The sequence below is a fragment of the Octopus sinensis genome, linkage group LG9 (assembly GCF_006345805.1).
Source record: "Octopus sinensis linkage group LG9, ASM634580v1, whole genome shotgun sequence".
NCBI classification, from domain to species: domain Eukaryota; kingdom Metazoa; phylum Mollusca; class Cephalopoda; order Octopoda; family Octopodidae; genus Octopus; species Octopus sinensis.
In genome coordinates this window covers 95,489,496-95,497,812 of record NC_043005.1, presented here as the reverse complement: position 1 = coordinate 95,497,812, position 8,317 = coordinate 95,489,496, and positions in this window count along the sequence as shown.

Here is an 8,317-nt window from a genome sequence, read left to right as displayed (position 1 = left end):
AAGAAAAATACAAAGAAATCGTGACATTCTCATCTTACATATTTCTATATCTCAGTTCCGCTTCTCTTTCCCCTATTCCCTCGTAGCCTTGCCATTAGGCTAGCGACCGGTACAAATACGATACATAAGTCAAAATCTTAAAAGAAAAGCATATAAATTTATATACATATAATATTAAAAGAAAAAAAAACACTAATTCAAATTTCCGGTGACCTTTGTAGCAAAGGATATTGCAACCTTCCTGCTCTCTCTCTCTCTCTCTCTCTCACACACACACACTCACACAAATATGAATGTATGTATGTGTGTGTGTGTGTGTGTGTAAATATATATATATATGTATGTATCCATATATACCAGAGTAAGCACATAAATGTGAAACAAGGTGGAAAAAATAGTTCTCGAATACCAGAGGTCGAAAAATATGCTTTATTGATGAAGCTACAAAGTTTTGGTTGAGAATCTCAACAAAATCTGTCCGACGAAGGGGAACGTGAAACTCTGAGTAACAGTTTTTGTAATGGCTTTGCAGCTGTGTGTGTATATATATATATTATATATATATATATCGTTTTGGGATTTGGTTTGCAAGATTCTTTATATGAGTTCGTGTGTTGAAGCATATTCTGTTGTGTCTGGGGAGAGTCATTTTCTTTTTGTGCCTTATAATGTAACACACTCACCGGTAAAATTTCCACTTTTTTCTTATTTTTATTTTCCTAAAATTTTCGTTGCATCTTGCAACTTTTTCAATAGTTTTGACTCTTGAGAGTTAAAATTATTGAAAAGGTTGCAAGACGCAACGAAAATTTTAGGAAAATAAAAAAGAGATGTGGAAATTTTACCGGTGAGTGTGTTAAATTATAACGCACAAAAAGAAAATGACTCTCCCCAGACACAACAGTATATATATATATATATATATATATATATATATATATATAAAGAGAGAGAGAGGGGTATATATATATATATATATATACGAGCAAAACGTCCCCCGTCCAATGGACGGTGCTGAGTTGTCAAACATTTAAACCAAATTTTCTCAAAACAACTTGTCTGACCGTCCCATAGGCCTCCCTTTTGAGAAACATTGATTTAACCCTTTAATGTTTAGATTACTCTGTTAAATGTAATACTTTTTCACTCAAATTGTTTTGACTTAATCCTGGATTATCTTAGAGCTTTGAGGTTTCAATGATGTGATTGTTTATTTTTAGAATGGCATTGTAGGTTAGGTGTGAGAAGCTAGATATTGCCAGTTTGAATAAAAAACATGTAGAATATATTGGGCCGGATTTGGCCAGTTTAAACACTAAAGGGTTAACCTAAATTTGAGACACCAGCAAAAGAAGAAATAAAGATAGACTTTTTTCTATTCCAAAGAAAAACGATTTTATTCACACAAATATGCAACCGAAGAGTTTAAAGTACCAGTTGACTGGGAGAACACCAACACGAATTTGATGTTTATGTCGGTGTTATTGGAGGTCCAGTATATGTTAATGATAAGGATGTCATCAACGTACCTGGAGAAGAAGATGCATGAGCGGCAGGTGTTGAGTGCTGTGCGTTCTAGCTTATCCATGTACGTGATGGCCAGCAGGTCTGAAAGGCTAGACCCCATAGGTAGGCCGGAAGTCTGTTTGTAAATCACATCGTTATATTGAAAGTAGGTATTACCAACTATAATGGTCACTAACTCTCGAATGTCCGAGGGTGTGAGGCCGAAGAGCTGCAGATTGATGGATAGGGAGGTGGGAGAAGATGAAGAGGAAGTTGGGGAGAAGGAGGTTGCAGGGGATGGTGGGAGAAATGATAAGAGAGGTGGTAGGCAATGAAATATGCGGGAGATAAGGACGTAATGTGGTCTATGAGGATATCAACGGGTGGGAGAGCGGGTATAGAGGTATAGAGGGAAAGTACGTCCACTCGCAAGGGTTTGGTCGGCCCGTGGTAATAGTAGAAGACACTTGTTAAAGTTGCCACGCAGTGGGATTGCATTCGGAACCATGTGGTTGGGAAGCAAGCTTCTTACCACGCAGCCACTCCTGTGTATACACACACACACACACACACACATATATATATAGAGAGAGCTAGCTAGCTAGCTAGCTAGCTAGCTAGATAGATAGATAGATAGATAGATAGATAGATAGATAGATAGATAGATAGTTAGATAGTTAGATATAAAGTCTTGCATATTATCATTATTCCGTTGATAAACTGTATTTTCAATGTGCGAATTCGGTGGGCTGATCTGTTTTCATGATAACTCCAGCTTTTCCAGATTGTCACTTAGGTATTTACTAATAAAAGCAAATGCTCCAATTATTATGCATATAAATGTGATTTATAATCTGGGTATAAAAGCTGAAGATTTTCAAGCGCTTGCCCATAGTTATTCGTTTCCTCTTTGATTTTCGAAGAGATCTTCTTGTGACAGCACATACTTTTTCTCGTCTGTCTAAGACACCGATATCCAACCTGTTGTGTTTGCACTCGGCAATGTACATATGTACAAGTGTATGCACTTATGTATGTAAATATATATTTATGAATGTACTACACATATGTATGCATGTATATATGCATCTATGTATGCATATATGTATATGTTTATGACTATATGTTTATATGGTATATATATATATGGTTCTATGTATGTGTGTATGTATGTATGTATGTATGTATGGTCAAGGAAATAATAAGTGACATTTCGTTACATACTCCGATCAATATACTTCATAATATTATCATCGATAAATAAAATACTTTTTTTTCCCGCGATTATAAGCCTATAATCCAATGATCGATATACACCAGCTGTCACTGTCATTGCCAGATATATTCGGTTTTCACTGTCAAGGTCTCACTCTCCCTTGCTCTCTCACTATGCGCGCACACACACACATACACAAACACATGTATATGTGTATTAATGTCAGTATGTTTTTGCACAACATACCTGTATATACGTAGGTATGTACGTGTATGTGTGTTTATAAATATGATGTGTATTTACATATTCATATGTCTCACTATGTATATGTGTGTGAGTATGTGTTTGTATGAGTGTGCGTGCACATGCGGTTGCATGTATGTATATTCACTCATCGTCCCTGGCACGTCATCGCGCATGTCAGGAATAAATCCCATAGCGTGTGTGTTGAGTCACATCAGGGTAGTAGAGAGTTCTAATTGAAGCTATCAGATTAACATATGTGTCGTTACCAAAAACAGTTTGACAAAGACCATGGTTCCCCAAGATACACATTCAGAAGTTGATATCAACTCTGCATGCTGATGAGACATTCACAAAGTCCTCTATGCGGTTGCCCAGCCTGTTAGAAATAGCTGTAAAATCTAATTCTGGTCATACGATACCGTTTTAAAAACAGAAAATGTCACTTTACATAAAGTTATCCTTGGAACATTTCAAAAACAGATGAGATGGCCATAACTGGAATGCTTTTGATCATTGTATTGACCTGAGATCAAGCAACAAGAGTGATGCACTTCTCAGTTTTATAACAGCGAATTGTTCTTATTGTGTAGCGCCTATATATGTATATATATATATATATATATATATAATATATATATATATAATATATATATATATAATATATATATATAATATATATATATATATCAACAATTGAGGGTAAAATTAATTAATTAATCAATTAATCAGTTTCACCAAGTGTTCAGTATGTAAAAGGACCATTTAAGGCGAATTCAAAATATTACATTATATAATTAGGGCTTAGTAAAATAAAATACTTTGCCATATACTGAACTTAGTAGAAATAGCAGCCAAAAAAAATTTTCTTAGCATTTCTACTACTTAAAGAAAAATTTCTCTTAGATAATGTTTACTCCAGACAGCTCACGAAGGTTTGGGGGTAAATACAGAAAAATATCACAAGTACATAGATCGTTTGAGTACGTCAACGTTTCAAGATTAGCCAAATAAAATCAGCATTTCTTTCGTCAGCTCAAAATTTCTTAATTTGGATTTGGAAACACTCAAACGATCTATGTACTTGTGATATTTTTCTGTATTTACCCCCAAACCTTCGTGAGCTGTCTGGAGTAAACATTATCTGAGAGAAATTTTTCTTTAAGTAGTAGAAATGCTAAGAAAAAATTTTTTGGCTGCTATTTCTACTAAGTTCAGTATATGGCAAAGTAATTTATTTTACTAAGCCCTAATTATATAATATATATATATATATATATATATATATATATACAGAAAAAAAGATACACAGAAAAAAACAAGGAGAGAAACAAGGAGAGAAAAAAAGTGTGTAGTAGTTAACGATCTATCATGGCGTAATAAATGTAAAAAAATATTAATATATAAGAAAAATATGAAAAAAATAAAGTGAAAACGAAAGGGACAGTTTTACGAAAAGTTCAAAAGTTTGTAGACGTCTTGGTGTATTTCAAGGATTTCACATCAATAACAAAGTCACTGTGATCCGTGTAGGAGAGGTGCAGCCAGAGAGTAAGTGTCCTTAAAGGTAAAAAGTCCAGTGGAGAGAGGTAGAATGTCCATATATATATAGGTGAACTGGGCCTTCGATAGTTAAGAGTTTTGGCCAAGGACACACTGCACAAGGTGGATTGCAACAGATGCTGCCACATTTTATGGTTTTTAAATGATGGAGTCTCTAAACACTCTCTAGAAAAAGCAAGCAAATCACCTTCAAATCTCAGCCTACCATTTTTAGATATATTAGATAATTAATATACGCCGAGATTTCTGATATACACTTCTTAAAACCTGGAAGAATGAATGTTGGTAATTTAGCCCAGGATGATATGTCAGAAAAAAATTATATATAAATAAAAAGGCAAGACGAGATAGTCATAGCTGGAAAGACTCTGGTAATAAGTTTACTCAATCAGGATTGTCCAGAGATTAGAGATGTTGCGAGCAGAGAAGCGAACCAACACCAGCGGTCTAGCGTTGGGGTGGGGTGGGGGAAGACACAAATAGACACACACACGCATATATATATATATATTATATATATATATATATATATATATATGATGGGTTTCCACAGTTTCCGTCTACCAAATTCAGACACACGGCATAGGCCAGTCCGGGGCTACAGTAGAAGACCAATGCCCAAGGTGCTGCTTGAAACTGCGTGCTTCCTAAGCGAGCTTCTTCACTACACAGCCGTACTTCAGACATGTCTGGTATGTATTGTGTGGTTTGACAATTTGTGGCTTCGAGCTGACGAAGTTTTCATTCTTTTCAGTTTTTTTTTTTGTTTTTGCTCAAAATTGGGAAAAAAATAAAACCCTTCTTGCAATTAACTGAAATTGATTTTATTTGCAGTTACCATTAACCGGTCAATTTCAGACGCACATGCGCAAACTACTATATTTATTTCATACGTGCCTGCCCATAATTCACAAATGCACACTTCCTTACGCCATCTTTCTCCAACATATTTTCACCGTCCATCCTATCGCTCTTTATCGGCCTGACACACTTGTCTCCCTTGTCACGCTCTCGAACAACTTCGCAGTCACAGTTTACTACTTACACCTATTTATATCGAAATTTGTATACTACAATAGTTATCCGATGGATGTTCTCTGGTTTGCCAGTTTGTAACTGTGTGTTCATAACAAGATTTTTCATTCCCTTCATTTTTTCTTTACACGAAATTGGAATGTATTGTCCCCTAAAATTAATTGAAATTAAATTTATTTGCATTTATAATTAACAGATGAATTTCATACAGATTTTTGATAAATGGGTTGGTGAATGCTCACACATTCTTCCTCAGTTCCATATAGATACACCGTATTCTCCGGCGTACAAGTCGAATTTTTCAAACTAAATTTACGGCCATGAAAAGGTAGGTCAACTTATGCACCACGATAACTTTGGAAAACCAAAAAGTCCATGTAAAACGGAGCAGAATTTGGACATATGTTTGAGTGTTAACAAGTTTACACTACATCGACTTGTATGCCAGAAAATAATGGTAAATGTATAACCTGTAAACTAGGAGACAGGCATGAAGTCCTGAAGCATACCTGGAATAGTGAGGGAATGTCATCGATGTATTCGCGAATGGTGGCGAAAGGACTTTGACAAACCTAGCTGACTGATTGACCGACCGAACAATCGATTAGTAAGCTGGTTAAATGGTTAACCAATTGATAAAAACCAAAAAACAAAAAACAAAAAAAAAATACATTACGGAGATGTACTTGCATAGCGAGTGACTTGATCTGAGATCGTGTGCTGTAACGAAAACAATTGCAGCATGGAAGGTGTTTATAAGCCATTTAAGAAACACACAAAAACCGTTAGATACCCTTCAACATTTAAATTTAATTTGTCAAAATATTTTCATCGCTTTGAGACTGCGACCTGTTCACGGACAAAACTTCGTGCAGCACGAAGTTTTGTCAGTGAACAGGTCATGGTTTCAAAGCGATGAAAATATTTTGACAAATTAAATTTAAATGTTGAAGGGTATCTAACGGTTTTTGTGTGTTTCTTAAATGGCTTATAAACACCTTCCACGCTGCAAAAAAATACAAGTACCTGTAAAAAGAATCACTACGTGTGCTTATTATTGGCATAATGATCTGCCCGAGATGCAACAAAGGAACTAAACAAATTATGCAATTATGCGACACGCAATTATGTGAAACCGATTGTAGTATATAGGATTTCATTTAATTGATGCAAATAACGACAGTTTAGTTGACTGAGTCGATTTCCGTACATTACCACCGTTCACTTCATTGATCACGGGCGTCTGTGATACGTGTGTGATTGCTTCTCTTGTTGTCCTTTTTATATTCTTCTTCCGACTCTTCCGCTTTTACTGTCCCTCCAGTAATTAGAGGAGGATGAGAAGTAAGAGAGGAATTAGAAAATCTAACGTGCTTCTTCTGGATTCTCTTTTAATCTTTTTTATTGGTGTTAGTTTGTTGTTTGTGGGTATGCCGGAACGGCGTCGTGATTACATATCTACTCACAGACGCACAAGCACACACACACACACATATGCCTGTACGTATAATATACATATATATATATGCCCACGCATGTATACTTCATATATATAGTATATATAGTATATATATATATATATATATATATATATATATATAATGTATATGTTATGTATATATAATGTGCGTGCATGTCTCTCTCTCTATGTGTATGTATATATATATATGTGTATATATATATATATATATATTATATATATATATATAATATATTATATATATATATCAATATATACGTACATTTATATATATAAGTATGCATAAGTATATACACATATATATATATACACTCACATTTACATATACACACATGCAAGCACACACATATTTATACGATATATACGTACAGGCATATGCACACACATCACGCATACCATCTGCACACACACACACACATGCATTTATGTGTTATTGTTGTGTAGCTGTGTTATCTCTAGAGTACGGTGTTGCCGAACCAATGTGACGATAATGAACATGTCTGGTGTCTGATGTCTGAGGCCTGATCCATTACTGACACATTACCATTTTTCATGTATGTATGGAACTTCACACGCGCGCGCGCTTGTTTGTGTGTGTGTGCGTGTGCGTGCGTAAAACACCAGTATATTTCAACCGCTGTTCTAATGACTTCTCTGACGACGGAACCATTAAACTTTTTTTTTATTGCCAACACAGAATGTCCCAATTGTGCACTTGCGACAGACAGCACCGGTCTTGTTCATTACGCCGAGCTGATCTATTATACATGCACACGCACACACACACACACACATGCACACACACACGCACACGCATACACACACACACACACATTTAAATATACACTCCCACTATTTATCTATCCATTGCACACACTCTCTAATAATTCCTTACACTCTCTCTCTAACACACTTTCATTGTCTATGTCGTTCTCTATCTCCTTAACACTTTTTCTTACTCTCTCCTCTCACTGTCTCTGTTTGTCAAACACGCACACACACGCACACGCACACACACACGCACACACACACACACACACACACACACACACACACACACGCACACACACACACACACACACACCACACACACGCATCTATTTACTCATCTCACTCGTCGTATTCTCTACCTTTTATACACTCTTTCTCACTATCTTTCCTCTCACTCTCTCCCTATTCCCCCCTCTCTCTCTAACACGTAACTACCTGTTTCCTTTCATCTCTCTTACACGTTTCTTCCTCCCACACCTATCAATTTTTTTCTTTCTTACTTT